The sequence below is a fragment of the Ambystoma mexicanum genome, unplaced genomic scaffold (genome assembly GCF_040938575.1).
Source record: "Ambystoma mexicanum isolate Mex_15411 unplaced genomic scaffold, UKY_AmexF1_1 Mex_scaf20, whole genome shotgun sequence".
In the NCBI taxonomy this organism is placed as follows: Eukaryota; Metazoa; Chordata; class Amphibia; order Caudata; family Ambystomatidae; genus Ambystoma; species Ambystoma mexicanum.
In genome coordinates this window covers 601,032-626,007 of record NW_027182434.1, presented here as the reverse complement: position 1 = coordinate 626,007, position 24,976 = coordinate 601,032, and the positions used below count along the sequence as shown (strand labels likewise).

General features: G+C 51.3%; 5 non-coding genes across 5 annotated transcripts; all 5 read left to right on the top strand.

The window, feature by feature from the left end:
- Positions 1–336: 336 nt before the first annotated feature.
- TRNAD-GUC (transfer RNA aspartic acid (anticodon GUC)) lies at positions 337–408 on the top strand. Its single transcript has one exon. It is a non-coding gene; the product is annotated as a tRNA-Asp (tRNA).
- Positions 409–10,531: 10,123 nt separating this feature from the next.
- TRNAD-GUC (transfer RNA aspartic acid (anticodon GUC)) lies at positions 10,532–10,603 on the top strand. The gene has a single exon. It is a non-coding gene; the product is annotated as a tRNA-Asp (tRNA).
- Positions 10,604–14,908: 4,305 nt separating this feature from the next.
- On the top strand, positions 14,909–14,980 carry TRNAD-GUC (transfer RNA aspartic acid (anticodon GUC)). The gene has a single exon. It is a non-coding gene; the product is annotated as a tRNA-Asp (tRNA).
- A 1,395-nt stretch (positions 14,981–16,375) lies between these two features.
- TRNAD-GUC (transfer RNA aspartic acid (anticodon GUC)) lies at positions 16,376–16,447 on the top strand. The gene has a single exon. It is a non-coding gene; the product is annotated as a tRNA-Asp (tRNA).
- A 4,304-nt stretch (positions 16,448–20,751) lies between these two features.
- TRNAD-GUC (transfer RNA aspartic acid (anticodon GUC)) lies at positions 20,752–20,823 on the top strand. Its single transcript has one exon. It is a non-coding gene; the product is annotated as a tRNA-Asp (tRNA).
- Positions 20,824–24,976: the final 4,153 nt, after the last annotated feature.

The following is a 24,976-nucleotide window of genomic DNA, read 5'->3' as shown; positions in this document are numbered from 1 at the left end:
GAAAGTGAAGCCGAAAAGGGGCTTAGCATGCAGCCCAGGGGTTTCTTTGACTGTCCTAAGCCCACAGGGACTTTGCCGTCCTCAGCTCATGAGACTTGAGATGGGTAGCTTGATTTGCTGAGGAAATGCGGGATGACAGATTCAACTCTGGAGTCAAACATAGCCCGGAACTATCGCCTTAAACTGAGTTTTAAGCCTGGTGCCGATAAAAAGAAAGAAATTAGCCTTAGATCGGGCAAGCCGTTTGACGGGGGAAAATGAGACCCCCTAGGCCATCTAGGTGGTCGCTGGATGCTGTGCAGACATCAGCAGCTGTTCATTTCATGCCCTCACGTCTCCTCGTTAGTATAGTGGTCAGTATCCCCGCCTGTCACGCGGGAGACCGGGGTTCAATTCCCCGACGGGGAGGTTAAACCTTTTCTGGATTTTTTTTAGTTCTTGACAAATATTCTTGAAGATTAGGCTGAGTCAAGTAGGGAATGGGTGCCAAGAACTGACTCTTTAAGAAAAAAGCACCGGCAACGCTAGTCATCGTACAATATTTGTGCACAATTGCTTACATTAGGCGGCCGGTCCACTTTATTGAGTCCCCCTCAGCACCATTTAGTGCTCCTGTTGTCTGCGAAGTCCAAATTGTAACCCTGAATCAGTTCCTCTTCTGACCCTTTGTATCATGTTACATGACGAGTAATGATCACCTGTTAGCTTTATCCCTAATTATAACTCTCACTCTTTCCCTGCATCTAACCCTAGCTCTAATCCCATCATTAACCTCGGTCCGGGCACACGCGTGAACCCTTACTCTCATCTCAGCCTCTCCTGGTGATACATCACACCTGGGATCGTTTGCTCCCTGTGGGCTGTGGGAAATTTGCTACCAGCACGCCCTGGAAGTGGGGCTCATTCCGCTGCAACGGGAGGTCTTCCCAGGACGCGTCACAGCTCAACGCAAGAGCTCCTGGGTTTCGAAGGCTCTTGCAGCAAGCCTTCACAAAGCAGCAGGGAGCGCCGTTCCAGATGGGAAACTTGAGACTGGATGTCCAGAAAAGCAAGACGTCAGAAGCGAAACCTTTTTCCTGCAGGGTGTGGCATACCATCCGCTTGCTCATTGCGACAGAGCTGGCACTAATGAAGGAAGAGGTCAACGTTACGTTCTTCTTTAAAATGCAAGGCCAGGAAAAGTGGCAGCGGTGGGATTTGAACCCACGCCTCCGAAGAGACTGGAGCCTTAATCCAGCACCTTAGACCGCTCGGCCACGCTACCTCCCTGCTAGTCGCCGAAAGCGGAACTTGACCCGTTGCCCGGCCCGCTTTAGTGCTTTGCCTTTTCTCCTTGGAAAGTCTGGAGACAGGCAGTGGAAGGGCAGGCAAACTGTCAGGTGCGCAGAGGAGGGGAGACCATGAGGCAAGGTGGGAGTTGGGGGCAAGAAGTGAGAAAAAAACTAATCGCAAGCTAGGGCAGGATTCGGAAAGTGAAGCCGAAAAGGGGCTTAGCATGCAGCCCAGGGGTTTCTTTGACTGTCCTAAGCCCACAGGGACTTTGCCGTCCTCAGCTCATGAGACTTGAGATGGGTAGCTTGATTTGCTGAGGAAATGCGGGATGACAGATTCAACTCTGGAGTCAAACATAGCCCGGAACTATCGCCTTAAACTGAGTTTTAAGCCTGGTGCCGATAAAAAGAAAGAAATTAGCCTTAGATCGGGCAAGCCGTTTGACGGGGGAAAATGAGACCCCCTAGGCCATCTAGGTGGTCGCTGGATGCTGTGCAGACATCAGCAGCTGTTCATTTCATGCCCTCACGTCTCCTCGTTAGTATAGTGGTCAGTATCCCCGCCTGTCACGCGGGAGACCGGCCCCGACGGGGAGGTTAAACCTTTTCTGGATTTTTTTTAGTTCTTGACAAATATTCTTGAAGATTAGGCTGAGTCAAGTAGGGAATGGGTGCCAAGAACTGACTCTTTAAGAAAAAAGCACCGGCAACGCTAGTCATCGTACAATATTTGTGCACAATTGCTTACATTAGGCGGCCGGTCCACTTTATTGAGTCCCCCTCAGCACCATTTAGTGCTCCTGTTGTCTGCGAAGTCCAAATTGTAACCCTGAATCAGTTCCTCTTCTGACCCTTTGTATCATGTTACATGACGAGTAATGATCACCTGTTAGCTTTATCCCTAATTATAACTCTCACTCTTTCCCTGCATCTAACCCTAGCTCTAATCCCATCATTAACCTCGGTCCGGGCACACGCGTGAACCCTTACTCTCATCTCAGCCTCTCCTGGTGATACATCACACCTGGGATCGTTTGCTCCCTGTGGGCTGTGGGAAATTTGCTACCAGCACGCCCTGGAAGTGGGGCTCATTCCGCTGCAACGGGAGGTCTTCCCAGGACGCGTCACAGCTCAACGCAGGAGCTCCTGGGTTTCGAAGGCTCTTGCAGCAAGTCTTCACAAAGCAGCAGGGAGCGCCGTTCCAGATGGGAAACTTGAGACTGGATGTCCAGAAAAGCAAGACGTCAGAAGCGAAACCTTTTTCCTGCAGGGTGTGGCATACCATCCGCTTGCTCATTGCGACAGAGGTGGCACTAATGAAGGAAGAGGTCAACGTTACGTTCTTCTTTAAAATGCAAGGCCAGGAAAAGTGGCAGCGGTGGGATTTGAACCCACGCCTCCGAAGAGACTGGAGCCTTAATCCAGCGCCTTAGACCGCTCTGCCACGCTACCTCCCTGCTAGTCGCCGAAAGCGGAACTTGACCCGTTGCCCGGCCCGCTTTAGTGCTTTGCCTTTTCTCCTTGGAAAGTCTGGAGACAGGCAGTTGAAGGGCAGGCAAACTGTCAGGTGCGCAGAGGAGGGGAGACCATGAGGCAAGGTGGGAGTTGGGGGCAAGAAGTGAGAAAAAAACTAATCGCAGGCTAGGGCAGGATTCGGAAAGTGAAGCCGAAAAGGGGCTTAGCATGCAGCCCAGGGGTTTCTTTGACTGTCCTAAGCCCACAGGGACTTTGCCGTCCTCAGCTCATGAGACTTGAGATGGGTAGCTTGATTTGCTGAGGAAATGCGGGATGACAGATTCAACTCTGGAGTCAAACATAGCCCGGAACTATCGCCTTAAACTGAGTTTTAAGCCTGGTGCCGATAAAAAGAAAGAAATTAGCCTTAGATCGGGCAAGCCGTTTGACGGGGGAAAATGAGACCCCCTAGGCCATCTAGGTGGTCGCTGGATGCTGTGCAGACATCAGCAGCTGTTCATTTCATGCCCTCACGTCTCCTCGTTAGTATAGTGGTCAGTATCCCCGCCTGTCACGCGGGAGACCGGGGAGGTTAAACCTTTTCTGGATTTTTTTTAGTTCTTGACAAATATTCTTGAAGATTAGGCTGAGTCAAGTAGGGAATGGGTGCCAAGAACTGACTCTTTAAGAAAAAAGCACCGGCAACGCTAGTCATCGTACAATATTTGTGCACAATTGCTTACATTAGGCGGCCGGTCCACTTTATTGAGTCCCCCTCAGCACCATTTAGTGCTCCTGTTGTCTGCGAAGTCCAAATTGTAACCCTGAATCAGTTCCTCTTCTGACCCTTTGTATCATGTTACATGACGAGTAATGATCACCTGTTAGCTTTATCCCTAATTATAACTCTCACTCTTTCCCTGCATCTAACCCTAGCTCTAATCCCATCATTAACCTCGGTCCGGGCACACGCGTGAACCCTTACTCTCATCTCAGCCTCTCCTGGTGATACATCACACCTGGGATCGTTTGCTCCCTGTGGGCTGTGGGAAATTTGCTACCAGCACGCCCTGGAAGTGGGGCTCATTCCGCTGCAACGGGAGGTCTTCCCAGGACGCGTCACAGCTCAACGCAAGAGCTCCTGGGTTTCGAAGGCTCTTGCAGCAAGCCTTCACAAAGCAGCAGGGAGCGCCGTTCCAGATGGGAAACTTGAGACTGGATGTCCAGAAAAGCAAGACGTCAGAAGCGAAACCTTTTTCCTGCAGGGTGTGGCATACCATCCGCTTGCTCATTGCGACAGAGGTGGCACTAATGAAGGAAGAGGTCAACGTTACGTTCTTCTTTAAAATGCAAGGCCAGGAAAAGTGGCAGCGGTGGGATTTGAACCCACGCCTCCGAAGAGACTGGAGCCTTAATCCAGCGCCTTAGACCGCTCGGCCACGCTACCTCCCTGCTAGTCGCCGAAAGCGGAACTTGACCCGTTGCCCGGCCCGCTTTAGTGCTTTGCCTTTTCTCCTTGGAAAGTCTGGAGACAGGCAGTGGAAGGGCAGGCAAACTGTCAGGTGCGCAGAGGAGGGGAGACCATGAGGCAAGGTGGGAGATGGGGGCAAGAAGTGAGAAAAAAACTAATCGCAAGCTAGGGCAGGATTCGGAAAGTGAAGCCGAAAAGGGGCTTAGCATGCAGCCCAGGGGTTTCTTTGACTGTCCTAAGCCCACAGGGACTTTGCCGTCCTCAGCTCATGAGACTTGAGATGGGTAGCTTGATTTGCTGAGGAAATGCGGGATGACAGATTCAACTCTGGAGTCAAACATAGCCCGGAACTATCGCCTTAAACTGAGTTTTAAGCCTGGTGCCGATAAAAAGAAAGAAATTAGCCTTAGATCGGGCAAGCCGTTTGACGGGGGAAAATGAGACCCCCTAGGCCATCTAGGTGGTCGCTGGATGCTGTGCAGACATCAGCAGCTGTTCATTTCATGCCCTCACGTCTCCTCGTTAGTATAGTGGTCAGTATCCCCGGTTCAATTCCCCGACGGGGAGGTTAAACCTTTTCTGGATTTTTTTTAGTTCTTGACAAATATTCTTGAAGATTAGGCTGAGTCAAGTAGGGAATGGGTGCCAAGAACTGACTCTTTAAGAAAAAAGCACCGGCAACGCTAGTCATCGTACAATATTTGTGCACAATTGCTTACATTAGGCGGCCGGTCCACTTTATTGAGTCCCCCTCAGCACCATTTAGTGCTCCTGTTGTCTGCGAAGTCCAAATTGTAACCCTGAATCAGTTCCTCTTCTGACCCTTTGTATCATGTTACATGACGAGTAATGATCACCTGTTAGCTTTATCCCTAATTATAACTCTCACTCTTTCCCTGCATCTAACCCTAGCTCTAATCCCATCATTAACCTCGGTCCGGGCACACGCGTGAACCCTTACTCTCATCTCAGCCTCTCCTGGTGATACATCACACCTGGGATCGTTTGCTCCCTGTGGGCTGTGGGAAATTTGCTACCAGCACGCCCTGGAAGTGGGGCTCATTCCGCTGCAACGGGAGGTCTTCCCAGGACGCGTCACAGCTCAACGCAAGAGCTCCTGGGTTTCGAAGGCTCTTGCAGCAAGCCTTCACAAAGCAGCAGGGAGCGCCGTTCCAGATGGGAAACTTGAGACTGGATGTCCAGAAAAGCAAGACGTCAGAAGCGAAACCTTTTTCCTGCAGGGTGTGGCATACCATCCGCTTGCTCATTGCGACAGAGCTGGCACTAATGAAGGAAGAGGTCAACGTTACGTTCTTCTTTAAAATGCAAGGCCAGGAAAAGTGGCAGCGGTGGGATTTGAACCCACGCCTCCGAAGAGACTGGAGCCTTAATCCAGCACCTTAGACCGCTCGGCCACGCTACCTCCCTGCTAGTCGCCGAAAGCGGAACTTGACCCGTTGCCCGGCCCGCTTTAGTGCTTTGCCTTTTCTCCTTGGAAAGTCTGGAGACAGGCAGTGGAAGGGCAGGCAAACTGTCAGGTGCGCAGAGGAGGGGAGACCATGAGGCAAGGTGGGAGTTGGGGGCAAGAAGTGAGAAAAAAACTAATCGCAAGCTAGGGCAGGATTCGGAAAGTGAAGCCGAAAAGGGGCTTAGCATGCAGCCCAGGGGTTTCTTTGACTGTCCTAAGCCCACAGGGACTTTGCCGTCCTCAGCTCATGAGACTTGAGATGGGTAGCTTGATTTGCTGAGGAAATGCGGGATGACAGATTCAACTCTGGAGTCAAACATAGCCCGGAACTATCGCCTTAAACTGAGTTTTAAGCCTGGTGCCGATAAAAAGAAAGAAATTAGCCTTAGATCGGGCAAGCCGTTTGACGGGGGAAAATGAGACCCCCTAGGCCATCTAGGTGGTCGCTGGATGCTGTGCAGACATCAGCAGCTGTTCATTTCATGCCCTCACGTCTCCTCGTTAGTATAGTGGTCAGTATCCCCGCCTGTCACGCGGGAGACCGGCCCCGACGGGGAGGTTAAACCTTTTCTGGATTTTTTTTAGTTCTTGACAAATATTCTTGAAGATTAGGCTGAGTCAAGTAGGGAATGGGTGCCAAGAACTGACTCTTTAAGAAAAAAGCACCGGCAACGCTAGTCATCGTACAATATTTGTGCACAATTGCTTACATTAGGCGGCCGGTCCACTTTATTGAGTCCCCCTCAGCACCATTTAGTGCTCCTGTTGTCTGCGAAGTCCAAATTGTAACCCTGAATCAGTTCCTCTTCTGACCCTTTGTATCATGTTACATGACGAGTAATGATCACCTGTTAGCTTTATCCCTAATTATAACTCTCACTCTTTCCCTGCATCTAACCCTAGCTCTAATCCCATCATTAACCTCGGTCCGGGCACACGCGTGAACCCTTACTCTCATCTCAGCCTCTCCTGGTGATACATCACACCTGGGATCGTTTGCTCCCTGTGGGCTGTGGGAAATTTGCTACCAGCACGCCCTGGAAGTGGGGCTCATTCCGCTGCAACGGGAGGTCTTCCCAGGACGCGTCACAGCTCAACGCAAGAGCTCCTGGGTTTCGAAGGCTCTTGCAGCAAGTCTTCACAAAGCAGCAGGGAGCGCCGTTCCAGATGGGAAACTTGAGACTGGATGTCCAGAAAAGCAAGACGTCAGAAGCGAAACCTTTTTCCTGCAGGGTGTGGCATACCATCCGCTTGCTCATTGCGACAGAGGTGGCACTAATGAAGGAAGAGGTCAACGTTACGTTCTTCTTTAAAATGCAAGGCCAGGAAAAGTGGCAGCGGTGGGATTTGAACCCACGCCTCCGAAGAGACTGGAGCCTTAATCCAGCGCCTTAGACCGCTCGGCCACGCTACCTCCCTGCTAGTCGCCGAAAGCGGAACTTGACCCGTTGCCCGGCCCGCTTTAGTGCTTTGCCTTTTCTCCTTGGAAAGTCTGGAGACAGGCAGTGGAAGGGCAGGCAAACTGTCAGGTGCGCAGAGGAGGGGAGACCATGAGGCAAGGTGGGAGATGGGGGCAAGAAGTGAGAAAAAAACTAATCGCAAGCTAGGGCAGGATTCGGAAAGTGAAGCCGAAAAGGGGCTTAGCATGCAGCCCAGGGGTTTCTTTGACTGTCCTAAGCCCACAGGGACTTTGCCGTCCTCAGCTCATGAGACTTGAGATGGGTAGCTTGATTTGCTGAGGAAATGCGGGATGACAGATTCAACTCTGGAGTCAAACATAGCCCGGAACTATCGCCTTAAACTGAGTTTTAAGCCTGGTGCCGATAAAAAGAAAGAAATTAGCCTTAGATCGGGCAAGCCGTTTGACGGGGGAAAATGAGACCCCCTAGGCCATCTAGGTGGTCGCTGGATGCTGTGCAGACATCAGCAGCTGTTCATTTCATGCCCTCACGTCTCCTCGTTAGTATAGTGGTCAGTATCCCCGCCTGTCACGCGGGAGACCGGGGTTCCCCGACGGGGAGGTTAAACCTTTTCTGGATTTTTTTTAGTTCTTGACAAATATTCTTGAAGATTAGGCTGAGTCAAGTAGGGAATGGGTGCCAAGAACTGACTCTTTAAGAAAAAAGCACCGGCAACGCTAGTCATCGTACAATATTTGTGCACAATTGCTTACATTAGGCGGCCGGTCCACTTTATTGAGTCCCCCTCAGCACCATTTAGTGCTCCTGTTGTCTGCGAAGTCCAAATTGTAACCCTGAATCAGTTCCTCTTCTGACCCTTTGTATCATGTTACATGACGAGTAATGATCACCTGTTAGCTTTATCCCTAATTATAACTCTCACTCTTTCCCTGCATCTAACCCTAGCTCTAATCCCATCATTAACCTCGGTCCGGGCACACGCGTGAACCCTTACTCTCATCTCAGCCTCTCCTGGTGATACATCACACCTGGGATCGTTTGCTCCCTGTGGGCTGTGGGAAATTTGCTACCAGCACGCCCTGGAAGTGGGGCTCATTCCGCTGCAACGGGAGGTCTTCCCAGGACGCGTCACAGCTCAACGCAAGAGCTCCTGGGTTTCGAAGGCTCTTGCAGCAAGTCTTCACAAAGCAGCAGGGAGCGCCGTTCCAGATGGGAAACTTGAGACTGGATGTCCAGAAAAGCAAGACGTCAGAAGCGAAACCTTTTTCCTGCAGGGTGTGGCATACCATCCGCTTGCTCATTGCGACAGAGGTGGCACTAATGAAGGAAGAGGTCAACGTTACGTTCTTCTTTAAAATTCAAGGCCAGGAAAAGTGGCAGCGGTGGGATTTGAACCCACGCCTCCGAAGAGACTGGAGCCTTAATCCAGCGCCTTAGACCGCTCGGCCACGCTACCTCCCTGCTAGTCGCCGAAAGCGGAACTTGACCCGTTGCCCGGCCCGCTTTAGTGCTTTGCCTTTTCTCCTTGGAAAGTCTGGAGACAGGCAGTGGAAGGGCAGGCAAACTGTCAGGTGCGCAGAGGAGGGGAGACCATGAGGCAAGGTGGGAGATGGGGGCAAGAAGTGAGGAAAAAACTAATCGCAAGCTAGGGCAGGATTCGGAAAGTGAAGCCGAAAAGGGGCTTAGCATGCAGCCCAGGGGTTTCTTTGACTGTCCTAAGCCCACAGGGACTTTGCCGTCCTCAGCTCATGAGACTTGAGATGGGTAGCTTGATTTGCTGAGGAAATGCGGGATGACAGATTCAACTCTGGAGTCAAACATAGCCCGGAACTATCGCCTTAAACTGAGTTTTAAGCCTGGTGCCGATAAAAAGAAAGAAATTAGCCTTAGATCGGGCAAGCCGTTTGACGGGGGAAAATGAGACCCCCTAGGCCATCTAGGTGGTCGCTGGATGCTGTGCAGACATCAGCAGCTGTTCATTTCATGCCCTCACGTCTCCTCGTTAGTATAGTGGTCAGTATCCCCGCCTGTCACGCGGGAGACCGGGAGGTTAAACCTTTTCTGGATTTTTTTTAGTTCTTGACAAATATTCTTGAAGATTAGGCTGAGTCAAGTAGGGAATGGGTGCCAAGAACTGACTCTTTAAGAAAAAAGCACCGGCAACGCTAGTCATCGTACAATATTTGTGCACAATTGCTTACATTAGGCGGCCGGTCCACTTTATTGAGTCCCCCTCAGCACCATTTAGTGCTCCTGTTGTCTGCGAAGTCCAAATTGTAACCCTGAATCAGTTCCTCTTCTGACCCTTTGTATCATGTTACATGACGAGTAATGATCACCTGTTAGCTTTATCCCTAATTATAACTCTCACTCTTTCCCTGCATCTAACCCTAGCTCTAATCCCATCATTAACCTCGGTCCGGGCACACGCGTGAACCCTTACTCTCATCTCAGCCTCTCCTGGTGATACATCACACCTGGGATCGTTTGCTCCCTGTGGGCTGTGGGAAATTTGCTACCAGCACGCCCTGGAAGTGGGGCTCATTCCGCTGCAACGGGAGGTCTTCCCAGGACGCGTCACAGCTCAACGCAAGAGCTCCTGGGTTTCGAAGGCTCTTGCAGCAAGCCTTCACAAAGCAGCAGGGAGCGCCGTTCCAGATGGGAAACTTGAGACTGGATGTCCAGAAAAGCAAGACGTCAGAAGCGAAACCTTTTTCCTGCAGGGTGTGGCATACCATCCGCTTGCTCATTGCGACAGAGGTGGCACTAATGAAGGAAGAGGTCAACGTTACGTTCTTCTTTAAAATGCAAGGCCAGGAAAAGTGGCAGCGGTGGGATTTGAACCCACGCCTCCGAAGAGACTGGAGCCTTAATCCAGCACCTTAGACCGCTCGGCCACGCTACCTCCCTGCTAGTCGCCGAAAGCGGAACTTGACCCGTTGCCCGGCCCGCTTTAGTGCTTTGCCTTTTCTCCTTGGAAAGTCTGGAGACAGGCAGTGGAAGGGCAGGCAAACTGTCAGGTGCGCAGAGGAGGGGAGACCATGAGGCAAGGTGGGAGATGGGGGCAAGAAGTGAGAAAAAAACTAATCGCAAGCTAGGGCAGGATTCGGAAAGTGAAGCCGAAAAGGGGCTTAGCATGCAGCCCAGGGGTTTCTTTGACTGTCCTAAGCCCACAGGGACTTTGCCGTCCTCAGCTCATGAGACTTGAGATGGGTAGCTTGATTTGCTGAGGAAATGCGGGATGACAGATTCAACTCTGGAGTCAAACATAGCCCGGAACTATCGCCTTAAACTGAGTTTTAAGCCTGGTGCCGATAAAAAGAAAGAAATTAGCCTTAGATCGGGCAAGCCGTTTGACGGGGGAAAATGAGACCCCCTAGGCCATCTAGGTGGTCGCTGGATGCTGTGCAGACATCAGCAGCTGTTCATTTCATGCCCTCACGTCTCCTCGTTAGTATAGTGGTCAGTATCCCCGCCTGTCACGCGGGAGACCGGGGTTCAATTCCCCGACGGGGAGGTTAAACCTTTTCTGGATTTTTTTTAGTTCTTGACAAATATTCTTGAAGATTAGGCTGAGTCAAGTAGGGAATGGGTGCCAAGAACTGACTCTTTAAGAAAAAAGCACCGGCAACGCTAGTCATCGTACAATATTTGTGCACAATTGCTTACATTAGGCGGCCGGTCCACTTTATTGAGTCCCCCTCAGCACCATTTAGTGCTCCTGTTGTCTGCGAAGTCCAAATTGTAACCCTGAATCAGTTCCTCTTCTGACCCTTTGTATCATGTTACATGACGAGTAATGATCACCTGTTAGCTTTATCCCTAATTATAACTCTCACTCTTTCCCTGCATCTAACCCTAGCTCTAATCCCATCATTAACCTCGGTCCGGGCACACGCGTGAACCCTTACTCTCATCTCAGCCTCTCCTGGTGATACAACACACCTGGGATCGTTTGCTCCCTGTGGGCTGTGGGAAATTTGCTACCAGCACGCCCTGGAAGTGGGGCTCATTCCGCTGCAACGGGAGGTCTTCCCAGGACGCGTCACAGCTCAACGCAAGAGCTCCTGGGTTTCGAAGGCTCTTGCAGCAAGCCTTCACAAAGCAGCAGGGAGCGCCGTTCCAGATGGGAAACTTGAGACTGGATGTCCAGAAAAGCAAGACGTCAGAAGCGAAACCTTTTTCCTGCAGGGTGTGGCATACCATCCGCTTGCTCATTGCGACAGAGCTGGCACTAATGAAGGAAGAGGTCAACGTTACGTTCTTCTTTAAAATGCAAGGCCAGGAAAAGTGGCAGCGGTGGGATTTGAACCCACGCCTCCGAAGAGACTGGAGCCTTAATCCAGCACCTTAGACCGCTCGGCCACGCTACCTCCCTGCTAGTCGCCGAAAGCGGAACTTGACCCGTTGCCCGGCCCGCTTTAGTGCTTTGCCTTTTCTCCTTGGAAAGTCTGGAGACAGGCAGTGGAAGGGCAGGCAAACTGTCAGGTGCGCAGAGGAGGGGAGACCATGAGGCAAGGTGGGAGTTGGGGGCAAGAAGTGAGAAAAAAACTAATCGCAAGCTAGGGCAGGATTCGGAAAGTGAAGCCGAAAAGGGGCTTAGCATGCAGCCCAGGGGTTTCTTTGACTGTCCTAAGCCCACAGGGACTTTGCCGTCCTCAGCTCATGAGACTTGAGATGGGTAGCTTGATTTGCTGAGGAAATGCGGGATGACAGATTCAACTCTGGAGTCAAACATAGCCCGGAACTATCGCCTTAAACTGAGTTTTAAGCCTGGTGCCGATAAAAAGAAAGAAATTAGCCTTAGATCGGGCAAGCCGTTTGACGGGGGAAAATGAGACCCCCTAGGCCATCTAGGTGGTCGCTGGATGCTGTGCAGACATCAGCAGCTGTTCATTTCATGCCCTCACGTCTCCTCGTTAGTATAGTGGTCAGTATCCCCGCCTGTCACGCGGGAGACCGGGGAGGTTCAACCTTTTCTGGATTTTTTTTAGTTCTTGACAAATATTCTTGAAGATTAGGCTGAGTCAAGTAGGGAATGGGTGCCAAGAACTGACTCTTTAAGAAAAAAGCACCGGCAACGCTAGTCATCGTACAATATTTGTGCACAATTGCTTACATTAGGCGGCCGGTCCACTTTATTGAGTCCCCCTCAGCACCATTTAGTGCTCCTGTTGTCTGCGAAGTCCAAATTGTAACCCTGAATCAGTTCCTCTTCTGACCCTTTGTATCATGTTACATGACGAGTAATGATCACCTGTTAGCTTTATCCCTAATTATAACTCTCACTCTTTCCCTGCATCTAACCCTAGCTCTAATCCCATCATTAACCTCGGTCCGGGCACACGCGTGAACCCTTACTCTCATCTCAGCCTCTCCTGGTGATACATCACACCTGGGATCGTTTGCTCCCTGTGGGCTGTGGGAAATTTGCTACCAGCACGCCCTGGAAGTGGGGCTCATTCCGCTGCAACGGGAGGTCTTCCCAGGACGCGTCACAGCTCAACGCAAGAGCTCCTGGGTTTCGAAGGCTCTTGCAGCAAGCCTTCACAAAGCAGCAGGGAGCGCCGTTCCAGATGGGAAACTTGAGACTGGATGTCCAGAAAAGCAAGACGTCAGAAGCGAAACCTTTTTCCTGCAGGGTGTGGCATACCATCCGCTTGCTCATTGCGACAGAGCTGGCACTAATGAAGGAAGAGGTCAACGTTACGTTCTTCTTTAAAATGCAAGGCCAGGAAAAGTGGCAGCGGTGGGATTTGAACCCACGCCTCCGAAGAGACTGGAGCCTTAATCCAGCACCTTAGACCGCTCGGCCACGCTACCTCCCTGCTAGTCGCCGAAAGCGGAACTTGACCCGTTGCCCGGCCCGCTTTAGTGCTTTGCCTTTTCTCCTTGGAAAGTCTGGAGACAGGCAGTGGAAGGGCAGGCAAACTGTCAGGTGCGCAGAGGAGGGGAGACCATGAGGCAAGGTGGGAGTTGGGGGCAAGAAGTGAGAAAAAAACTAATCGCAAGCTAGGGCAGGATTCGGAAAGTGAAGCCGAAAAGGGGCTTAGCATGCAGCCCAGGGGTTTCTTTGACTGTCCTAAGCCCACAGGGACTTTGCCGTCCTCAGCTCATGAGACTTGAGATGGGTAGCTTGATTTGCTGAGGAAATGCGGGATGACAGATTCAACTCTGGAGTCAAACATAGCCCGGAACTATCGCCTTAAACTGAGTTTTAAGCCTGGTGCCGATAAAAAGAAAGAAATTAGCCTTAGATCGGGCAAGCCGTTTGACGGGGGAAAATGAGACCCCCTAGGCCATCTAGGTGGTCGCTGGATGCTGTGCAGACATCAGCAGCTGTTCATTTCATGCCCTCACGTCTCCTCGTTAGTATAGTGGTCAGTATCCCCGCCTGTCACGCGGGAGACCGGCCCCGACGGGGAGGTTAAACCTTTTCTGGATTTTTTTTAGTTCTTGACAAATATTCTTGAAGATTAGGCTGAGTCAAGTAGGGAATGGGTGCCAAGAACTGACTCTTTAAGAAAAAAGCACCGGCAACGCTAGTCATCGTACAATATTTGTGCACAATTGCTTACATTAGGCGGCCGGTCCACTTTATTGAGTCCCCCTCAGCACCATTTAGTGCTCCTGTTGTCTGCGAAGTCCAAATTGTAACCCTGAATCAGTTCCTCTTCTGACCCTTTGTATCATGTTACATGACGAGTACTGATCACCTGTTAGCTTTATCCCTAATTATAACTCTCACTCTTTCCCTGCATCTAACCCTAGCTCTAATCCCATCATTAACCTCGGTCCGGGCACACGCGTGAACCCTTACTCTCATCTCAGCCTCTCCTGGTGATACATCACACCTGGGATCGTTTGCTCCCTGTGGGCTGTGGGAAATTTGCTACCAGCACGCCCTGGAAGTGGGGCTCATTCCGCTGCAACGGGAGGTCTTCCCAGGACGCGTCACAGCTCAACGCAAGAGCTCCTGGGTTTCGAAGGCTCTTGCAGCAAGTCTTCACAAAGCAGCAGGGAGCGCCGTTCCAGATGGGAAACTTGAGACTGGATGTCCAGAAAAGCAAGACGTCAGAAGCGAAACCTTTTTCCTGCAGGGTGTGGCATACCATCCGCTTGCTCATTGCGACAGAGGTGGCACTAATGAAGGAAGAGGTCAACGTTACGTTCTTCTTTAAAATGCAAGGCCAGGAAAAGTGGCAGCGGTGGGATTTGAACCCACGCCTCCGAAGAGACTGGAGCCTTAATCCAGCGCCTTAGACCGCTCGGCCACGCTACCTCCCTGCTAGTCGCCGAAAGCGGAACTTGACCCGTTGCCCGGCCCGCTTTAGTGCTTTGCCTTTTCTCCTTGGAAAGTCTGGAGACAGGCAGTGGAAGGGCAGGCAAACTGTCAGGTGCGCAGAGGAGGGGAGACCATGAGGCAAGGTGGGAGATGGGGGCAAGAAGTGAGAAAAAAACTAATCGCAAGCTAGGGCAGGATTCGGAAAGTGAAGCCGAAAAGGGGCTTAGCATGCAGCCCAGGGGTTTCTTTGACTGTCCTAAGCCCACAGGGACTTTGCCGTCCTCAGCTCATGAGACTTGAGATGGGTAGCTTGATTTGCTGAGGAAATGCGGGATGACAGATTCAACTCTGGAGTCAAACATAGCCCGGAACTATCGCCTTAAACTGAGTTTTAAGCCTGGTGCCGATAAAAAGAAAGAAATTAGCCTTAGATCGGGCAAGCCGTTTGACGGGGGAAAATGAGACCCCCTAGGCCATCTAGGTGGTCGCTGGATGCTGTGCAGACATCAGCAGCTGTTCATTTCATGCCCTCACGTCTCCTCGTTAGTATAGTGGTCAGTATCCCCGCCTGTCACGCGGGAGACCGGGGTTCAATTCCCCGACGGGGAGGTTAAACCTTTTCTGGATTTTTTTTAGTTCTTGACAAATATTCTTGAAGATTAGGCTGAGTCAAGTAGGGAATGGGTGCCAAGAACTGACTCTTTAAGAAAAAAGCACCGGCAACGCTAGTCATCGTACAATATTTGTGCACAATTGCTTACATTAGGCGGCCGGTCCACTTTATTGAGTCCCCCTCAGCACCATTTAGTGCTCCTGTTGTCTGCGAAGTCCAAATTGTAACCCTGAATCAGTTCCTCTTCTGACCCTTTGTATCATGTTACATGACGAGTAATGATCACCTGTTAGCTTTATCCCTAATTATAACTCTCACTCTTTCCCTGCATCTAACCCTAGCTCTAATCCCATCATTAACCTCGGTCCGGGCACACGCGTGAACCCTTACTCTCATCTCAGCCTCTCCTGGTGATACATCACACCTGGGATCGTTTGCTCCCTGTGGGCTGTGGGAAATTTGCTACCAGCACGCCCTGGAAGTGGGGCTCATTCCGCTGCAACGGGAGGTCTTCCCAGGACGCGTCACAGCTCAACGCAAGAGCTCCTGGGTTTCGAAGGCTCTTGCAGCAAGCCTTCACAAAGCAGCAGGGAGCGCCGTTCCAGATGGGAAACTTGAGACTGGATGTCCAGAAAAGCAAGACGTCAGAAGCGAAACCTTTTTCCTGCAGGGTGTGGCATACCATCCGCTTGCTCATTGCGACAGAGGTGGCACTAATGAAGGAAGAGGTCAACGTTACGTTCTTCTTTAAAATGCAAGGCCAGGAAAAGTGGCAGCGGTGGGATTTGAACCCACGCCTCCGAAGAGACTGGAGCCTTAATCCAGCGCCTTAGACCGCTCGGCCACGCTACCTCCCTGCTAGTCGCCGAAAGCGGAACTTGACCCGTTGCCCGGCCCGCTTTAGTGCTTTGCCTTTTCTCCTTGGAAAGTCTGGAGACAGGCAGTGGAAGGGCAGGCAAACTGTCAGGTGCGCAGAGGAGGGGAGACCATGAGGCAAGGTGGGAGATGGGGGCAAGAAGTGAGAAAAAAACTAATCGCAAGCTAGGGCAGGATTCGGAAAGTGAAGCCGAAAAGGGGCTTAGCATGCAGCCCAGGGGTTTCTTTGACTGTCCTAAGCCCACAGGGACTTTGCCGTCCTCAGCTCATGAGACTTGAGATGGGTAGCTTGATTTGCTGAGGAAATGCGGGATGACAGATTCAACTCTGGAGTCAAACATAGCCCGGAACTATCGCCTTAAACTGAGTTTTAAGCCTGGTGCCGATAAAAAGAAAGAAATTAGCCTTAGATCGGGCAAGCCGTTTGACTGGGGAAAATGAGACCCCCTAGGCCATCTAGGTGGTCGCTGGATGCTGTGCAGACATCAGCAGCTGTTCATTTCATGCCCCACGTCTCCTCGTTAGTATAGTGGTCAGTATCCCCGCCTGTCACGCGGGAGACCGGGGTTCAATTCCCCGACGGGGAGGTTAAACCTTTTCTGGATTTTTTTAGTTCTTGACAAATATTCTTGAAGATTAGGCTGAGTCAAGTAGGGAATGGGTGCCAAGAACTGACTCTTTAAGAAAAAAGCACCGGCAACGCTAGTCATCGTACAATATTTGTGCACAATTGCTTACATTAGGCGGCCGGTCCACTTTATTGAGTCCCCCTCAGCACCATTTAGTGCTCCTGTTGTCTGCGAAGTCCAAATTGTAACCCTGAATCAGTTCCTCTTCTGACCCTTTGTATCATGTTACATGACGAGTAATGATCACCTGTTAGCTTTATCCCTAATTATAACTCTCACTCTTTCCCTGCATCTAACCCTAGCTCTAATCCCATCATTAACCTCGGTCCGGGCACACGCGTGAACCCTTACTCTCATCTCAGCCTCTCCTGGTGATACATCACACCTGGGATCGTTTGCTCCCTGTGGGCTGTGGGAAATTTGCTACCAGCACGCCCTGGAAGTGGGGCTCATTCCGCTGCAACGGGAGGTCTTCCCAGGACGCGTCACAGCTCAACGCAAGAGCTCCTGGGTTTCGAAGGCTCTTGCAGCAAGCCTTCACAAAGCAGCAGGGAGCGCCGTTCCAGATGGGAAACTTGAGACTGGATGTCCAGAAAAGCAAGACGTCAGAAGCGAAACCTTTTTCCTGCAGGGTGTGGCATACCATCCGCTTGCTCATTGCGACAGAGGTGGCACTAATGAAGGAAGAGGTCAACGTTACGTTCTTCTTTAAAATGCAAGGCCAGGAAAAGTGGCAGCGGTGGGATTTGAACCCACGCCTCCGAAGAGACTGGAGCCTTAATCCAGCGCCTTAGACCGCTCGGCCACGCTACCTCCCTGCTAGTCGCTGAAAGCGGAACTTGACCCGTTGCCCGGCCCGCTTTAGTGCTTTGCCTTTTCTCCTTGGAAAGTCTGGAGACAGGCAGTGGAAGGGCAGGCAAACTGTCAGGTGCGCAGAGGAGGGGAGACCATGAGGCAAGGTGGGAGATGGGGGCAAGAAGTGAGAAAAAAACTAATCGCAAGCTAGGGCAGGATTCGGAAAGTGAAGCCGAAAAGGGGCTTAGCATGCAGCCCAGGGGTTTCTTTGACTGTCCTAAGCCCACAGGGACTTTGCCGTCCTCAGCTCATGAGACTTGAGATGGGTAGCTTGATTTGCTGAGGAAATGCGGGATGACAGATTCAACTCTGGAGTCAAACATAGCCCGGAACTATCGCCTTAAACTGAGTTTTAAGCCTGGTGCCGATAAAAAGAAAGAAATTAGCCTTAGATCGGGCAAGCCGTTTGACGGGGGAAAATGAGACCCCCTAGGCCATCTAGGTGGTCGCTGGATGCTGTGCAGACATCAGCAGCTGTTCATTTCATGCCCTCACGTCTCCTCGTTAGTATAGTGGTCAGTATCCCCGCCTGTCACGCGGGAGACCGGGGTTCCCCGACGGGGAGGTTAAACCTTTTCTGGATTTTTTTTAGTTCTTGACAAATATTCTTGAAGATTAGGCTGAGTCAAGTAGGGAATGGGTGCCAAGAACTGACTCTTTAAGAAAAAAGCACCGGCAACGCTAGTCATCGTACAATATTTGTGCACAATTGCTTACATTAGGCGGCCGGTCCACTTTATTGAGTCCCCCTCAGCACCATTTAGTGCTCCTGTTGTCTGCGAAGTCCAAATTGTAACCCTGAATCAGTTCCTCTTCTGACCCTTTGTATCATGTTACATGACGAGTAATGATCACCTGTTAGCTTTATCCCTAATTATAACTCTCACTCTTTCCCTGCATCTAACCCTAGCTCTAATCCCATCATTAACCTCGGTCCGGGCACACGCGTGAACCCTTACTCTCATCTCAGCCTCTCCTGGTGATACATCACACCTGGGATCGTTTGCTCCCTGTGGGCTGTGGGAAATTTGCTACCAGCACGCCCTGGAAGTGGGGCTCATTCCGCTGCAACGGGAGGTCTTCCCAGGACGCGTCACAGCTCAACGCAAGAGCTCCTGGGTTTCGAAGGCTCTTGCAGCAAGTCTTCACAAAGCAGCAGGGAGCGCCGTTCCAGATGGGAAACTTGAGACTGGATGTCCAGAAAAGCAAGACGTCAGAAGCGAAACCTTTTTCCTGCAGGGTGTGGCATACCATCCGCTTGCTCATTGCGACAGAGGTGGCACTAATGAAGGAAGAGGTCAACGTTACGTTCTTCTTTAAAATGCAAGGCCAGGAAAAGTGGCAGCGGTGGGATTTGAACCCACGCCTCCGAAGAGACTGGAGCCTTAATCCAGCGCCTTAGACCGCTCGGCCACGCTACCTCCCTGCTAGTCGCCGAAAGCGGAACTTGACCCGTTGCCCGGCCCGCTTTAGTGCTTTGCCTTTTCTCCTTGGAAAGTCTGGAGACAGGCAGTGGAAGGGCAGGCAAACTGTCAGGTGCGCAGAGGAGGGGAGACCATGAGGCAAGGTGGGAGATGGGGGCAAGAAGTGAGGAAAAAACTAATCGCAAGCTAGGGCAGGATTCGGAAAGTGAAGCCGAAAAGGGGCTTAGCATGCAGCCCAGGGGTTTCTTTGACTGTCCTAAGCCCACAGGGACTTTGCCGTCCTCAGCTCATGAGACTTGAGATGGGTAGCTTGATTTGCTGAGGAAATGCGGGATGACAGATTCAACTCTGGAGTCAAACATAGCCCGGAACTATCGCCTTAAACTGAGTTTTAAGCCTGGTGCCGATAAAAAGAAAGAAATTAGCCTTAGATCGGGCAAGCCGTTTGACGGGGGAAAATGAGACCCCCTAGGCCATCTAGGTGGTCGCTGGATGCTGTGCAGACATCAGCAGCTGTTCATTTCATGCCCTCACGTCTCCTCGTTAGTATAGTGGTCAGTATCCGGGTTCAATTCCCCGACGGGGAGGTTAAACCTTTTCTGGATTTTTTTTAGTTCTTGACAAATATTCTTGAAGATTAGGCTGAGTCAAGTAGGGAATGGGTGCCAAGAACTGACTCTTTAAGAAAAAAGCACCGGCAACGCTAGTCATCGTACAATATTTGTGCACAATTGCTTACATTAGGCGGCCGGTCCACTTTATTGAGTCCCCCTCAGCACCATTTAGTGCTCCTGTTGTCTGCGAAGTCCAAATTGTAACCCTGAATCAGTTCCTCTTCTGACCCTTTGTATCATGTTACATGACGAGTAATGATCACCTGTTAGCTTTATCCCTAATTATAACTCTCACTCTTTCCCTGCATCTAACCCTAGCTCTAATCCCATCATTAACCTCGGTCCGGGCACACGCGTGAACCCTTACTCTCATCTCAGCCTCTCCTGGTGATACATCACACCTGGGATCGTTTGCTCCCTGTGGGCTGTGGGAAATTTGCTACCAGCACGCCCTGGAAGTGGGGCTCATTCCGCTGCAACGGGAGGTCTTCCCAGGACGCGTCACAGCTCAACGCAAGAGCTCCTGGGTTTCGAAGGCTCTTGCAGCAAGCCTTCACAAAGCAGCAGGGAGCGCCGTTCCAGATGGGAAACTTGAGACTGGATGTCCAGAAAAGCAAGACGTCAGAAGCGAAACCTTTTTCCTGCAGGGTGTGGCATACCATCCGCTTGCTCATTGCGACAGAGGTGGCACTAATGAAGGAAGAGGTCAACGTTACGTTCTTCTTTAAAATGCAAGGCCAGGAAAAGTGGCAGCGGTGGGATTTGAACCCACGCCTCCGAAGAGACTGGAGCCTTAATCCAGCACCTTAGACCGCTCGGCCACGCTACCTCCCTGCTAGTCGCCGAAAGCGGAACTTGACCCGTTGCCCGGCCCGCTTTAGTGCTTTGCCTTTTCTCCTTGGAAAGTCTGGAGACAGGCAGTGGAAGGGCAGGCAAACTGTCAGGTGCGCAGAGGAGGGGAGACCATGAGGCAAGGTGGGAGATGGGGGCAAGAAGTGAGAAAAAAACTAATCGCAAGCTAGGGCAGGATTCGGAAAGTGAAGCCGAAAAGGGGCTTAGCATGCAGCCCAGGGGTTTCTTTGACTGTCCTAAGCCCACAGGGACTTTGCCGTCCTCAGCTCATGAGACTTGAGATGGGTAGCTTGATTTGCTGAGGAAATGCGGGATGACAGATTCAACTCTGGAGTCAAACATAGCCCGGAACTATCGCCTTAAACTGAGTTTTAAGCCTGGTGCCGATAAAAAGAAAGAAATTAGCCTTAGATCGGGCAAGCCGTTTGACGGGGGAAAATGAGACCCCCTAGGCCATCTAGGTGGTCGCTGGATGCTGTGCAGACATCAGCAGCTGTTCATTTCATGCCCTCACGTCTCCTCGTTAGTATAGTGGTCAGTATCCCCGCCTGTCACGCGGGAGACCGGGGTTCAATTCCCCGACGGGGAGGTTAAACCTTTTCTGGATTTTTTTTAGTTCTTGACAAATATTCTTGAAGATTAGGCTGAGTCAAGTAGGGAATGGGTGCCAAGAACTGACTCTTTAAGAAAAAAGCACCGGCAACGCTAGTCATCGTACAATATTTGTGCACAATTGCTTACATTAGGCGGCCGGTCCACTTTATTGAGTCCCCCTCAGCACCATTTAGTGCTCCTGTTGTCTGCGAAGTCCAAATTGTAACCCTGAATCAGTTCCTCTTCTGACCCTTTGTATCATGTTACATGACGAGTAATGATCACCTGTTAGCTTTATCCCTAATTATAACTCTCACTCTTTCCCTGCATCTAACCCTAGCTCTAATCCCATCATTAACCTCGGTCCGGGCACACGCGTGAACCCCTACTCTCATCTCAGCCTCTCCTGGTGATACATCACACCTGGGATCGTTTGCTCCCTGTGGGCTGTGGGAAATTTGCTACCAGCACGCCCTGGAAGTGGGGCTCATTCCGCTGCAACGGGAGGTCTTCCCAGGACGCGTCACAGCTCAACGCAAGAGCTCCTGGGTTTCGAAGGCTCTTGCAGCAAGCCTTCACAAAGCAGCAGGGAGCGCCGTTCCAGATGGGAAACTTGAGACTGGATGTCCAGAAAAGCAAGACGTCAGAAGCGAAACCTTTTTCCTGCAGGGTGTGGCATACCATCCGCTTGCTCATTGCGACAGAGGTGGCACTAATGAAGGAAGAGGTCAACGTTACGTTCTTCTTTAAAATGCAAGGCCAGGAAAAGTGGCAGCGGTGGGATTTGAACCCACGCCTCCGAAGAGACTGGAGCCTTAATCCAGCGCCTTAGACCGCTCGGCCACGCTACCTCCCTGCTAGTCGCCGAAAGCGGAACTTGACCCGTTGCCCGGCCCGCTTTAGTGCTTTGCCTTTTCTCCTTGGAAAGTCTGGAGACAGGCAGTGGAAGGGCAGGCAAACTGTCAGGTGCGCAGAGGAGGGGAGACCATGAGGCAAGGTGGGAGATGGGGGCAAGAAGTGAGAAAAAAACTAATCGCAAGCTAGGGCAGGATTCGGAAAGTGAAGCCGAAAAGGGGCTTAGCATGCAGCCCAGGGGTTTCTTTGACTGTCCTAAGCCCACAGGGACTTTGCCGTCCTCAGCTCATGAGACTTGATATGGGTAGCTTGATTTGCTGAGGAAATGCGGGATGACAGATTCAACTCTGGAGTCAAACATAGCCCGGAACTATCGCCCTAAACTGAGTTTTAAGCCTGGTGCCGATAAAAAGAAAGAAATTAGCCTTAGATCGGGCAAGCCGTTTGACGGGGGAAAATGAGACCCCCTAGGCCAGCTAGGTGGTCGCTGGATGCTGTGCAGACATCAGCAGCTGTTCATTTCATGCCCTCACGTCTCCTCGTTAGTATAGTGGTCAGTATCCCCGCGGGAGACCGGGGTTCAATTCCCCGACGGGGAGGTTAAACCTTTTCTGGATTTTTTTTAGTTCTTGACAAATATTCTTGAAGATTAGGCTGAGTCAAGTAGGGAATGGGTGCCAAGAACTGACTCTTTAAGAAAAAAGCACCGGCAACGCTAGTCATCGTACAATATTTGTGCACAATTGCTTACATTAGGCGGCCGGTCCACTTTATTGAGTCCCCCTCAGCACCATTTAGTGCTCCTGTTGTCTGCGAAGTCCAAATTGTAACCCTGAATCAGTTCCTCTTCTGACCCTTTGTATCATGTTACATGACGAGTAATGATCACCTGTTAGCTTTATCCCTAATTATAACTCTCACTCTTTCCCTGCATCTAACCCTAGCTCTAATCCCATCATTAACCTCGGTCCGGGCACACGCGTGAACCCTTACTCTCATCTCAGCCTCTCCTGGTGATACATCACACCTGGGATCGTTTGCTCCCTGTGGGCTGTGGGAAATTTGCTACCAGCACGCCCTGGAAGTGGGGCTCATTCCGCTGCAACGGGAGGTCTTCCCAGGACGCGTCACAGCTCAACGCAAGAGCTCCTGGGTTTCGAAGGCTCTTGCAGCAAGCCTTCACAAAGCAGCAGGGAGCGCCGTTCCAGATGGGAAACTTGAGACTGGATGTCCAGAAAAGCAAGACGTCAGAAGCGAAACCTTTTTCCTGCAGGGTGTGGCATACCATCCGCTTGCTCATTGCGACAGAGCTGGCACTAATGAAGGAAGAGGTCAACGTTACGTTCTTCTTTAAAATGCAAGGCCAGGAAAAGTGGCAGCGGTGGGATTTGAACCCACGCCTCCGAAGAGACTGGAGCCTTAATCCAGCACCTTAGACCGCTCGGCCACGCTACCTCCCTGCTAGTCGCCGAAAGCGGAACTTGACCCGTTGCCCGGCCCGCTTTAGTGCTTTGCCTTTTCTCCTTGGAAAGTCTGGAGACAGGCAGTGGAAGGGCAGGCAAACTGTCAGGTGCGCAGAGGAGGGGAGACCATGAGGCAAGGTGGGAGTTGGGGGCAAGAAGTGAGAAAAAAACTAATCGCAAGCTAGGGCAGGATTCGGAAAGTGAAGCCGAAAAGGGGCTTAGCATGCAGCCCAGGGGTTTCTTTGACTGTCCTAAGCCCACAGGGACTTTGCCGTCCTCAGCTCATGAGACTTGAGATGGGTAGCTTGATTTGCTGAGGAAATGCGGGATGACAGATTCAACTCTGGAGTCAAACATAGCCCGGAACTATCGCCTTAAACTGAGTTTTAAGCCTGGTGCCGATAAAAAGAAAGAAATTAGCCTTAGATCGGGCAAGCCGTTTGACGGGGGAAAATGAGACCCCCTAGGCCATCTAGGTGGTCGCTGGATGCTGTGCAGACATCAGCAGCTGTTCATTTCATGCCCTCACGTCTCCTCGTTAGTATAGTGGTCAGTATCCCCGCCTGTCACGCGGGAGACCGGGGAGGTTAAACCTTTTCTGGATTTTTTTTAGTTCTTGACAAATATTCTTGAAGATTAGGCTGAGTCAAGTAGGGAATGGGTGCCAAGAACTGACTCTTTAAGAAAAAAGCACCGGCAACGCTAGTCATCGTACAATATTTGTGCACAATTGCTTACATTAGGCGGCCGGTCCACTTTATTGAGTCCCCCTCAGCACCATTTAGTGCTCCTGTTGTCTGCGAAGTCCAAATTGTAACCCTGAATCAGTTCCTCTTCTGACCCTTTGTATCATGTTACATGACGAGTAATGATCACCTGTTAGCTTTATCCCTAATTATAACTCTCACTCTTTCCCTGCATCTAACCCTAGCTCTAATCCCATCATTAACCTCGGTCCGGGCACACGCGTGAACCCTTACTCTCATCTCAGCCTCTCCTGGTGATACATCACACCTGGGATCGTTTGCTCCCTGTGGGCTGTGGGAAATTTGCTACCAGCACGCCCTGGAAGTGGGGCTCATTCCGCTGCAACGGGAGGTCTTCCCAGGACGCGTCACAGCTCAACGCAAGAGCTCCTGGGTTTCGAAGGCTCTTGCAGCAAGCCTTCACAAAGCAGCAGGGAGCGCCGTTCCAGATGGGAAACTTGAGACTGGATGTCCAGAAAAGCAAGACGTCAGAAGCGAAACCTTTTTCCTGCAGGGTGTGGCATACCATCCGCTTGCTCATTGCGACAGAGCTGGCACTAATGAAGGAAGAGGTCAACGTTACGTTCTTCTTTAAAATGCAAGGCCAGGAAAAGTGGCAGCGGTGGGATTTGAACCCACGCCTCCGAAGAGACTGGAGCCTTAATCCAGCACCTTAGACCGCTCGGCCACGCTACCTCCCTGCTAGTCGCCGAAAGCGGAACTTGACCCGTTGCCCGGCCCGCTTTAGTGCTTTGCCTTTTCTCCTTGGAAAGTCTGGAGACAGGCAGTGGAAGGGCAGGCAAACTGTCAGGTGCGCAGAGGAGGGGAGACCATGAGGCAAGGTGGGAGTTGGGGGCAAGAAGTGAGAAAAAAACTAATCGCAAGCTAGGGCAGGATTCGGAAAGTGAAGCCGAAAAGGGGCTTAGCATGCAGCCCAGGGGTTTCTTTGACTGTCCTAAGCCCACAGGGACTTTGCCGTCCTCAGCTCATGAGACTTGAGATGGGTAGCTTGATTTGCTGAGGAAATGCGGGATGACAGATTCAACTCTGGAGTCAAACATAGCCCGGAACTATCGCCTTAAAC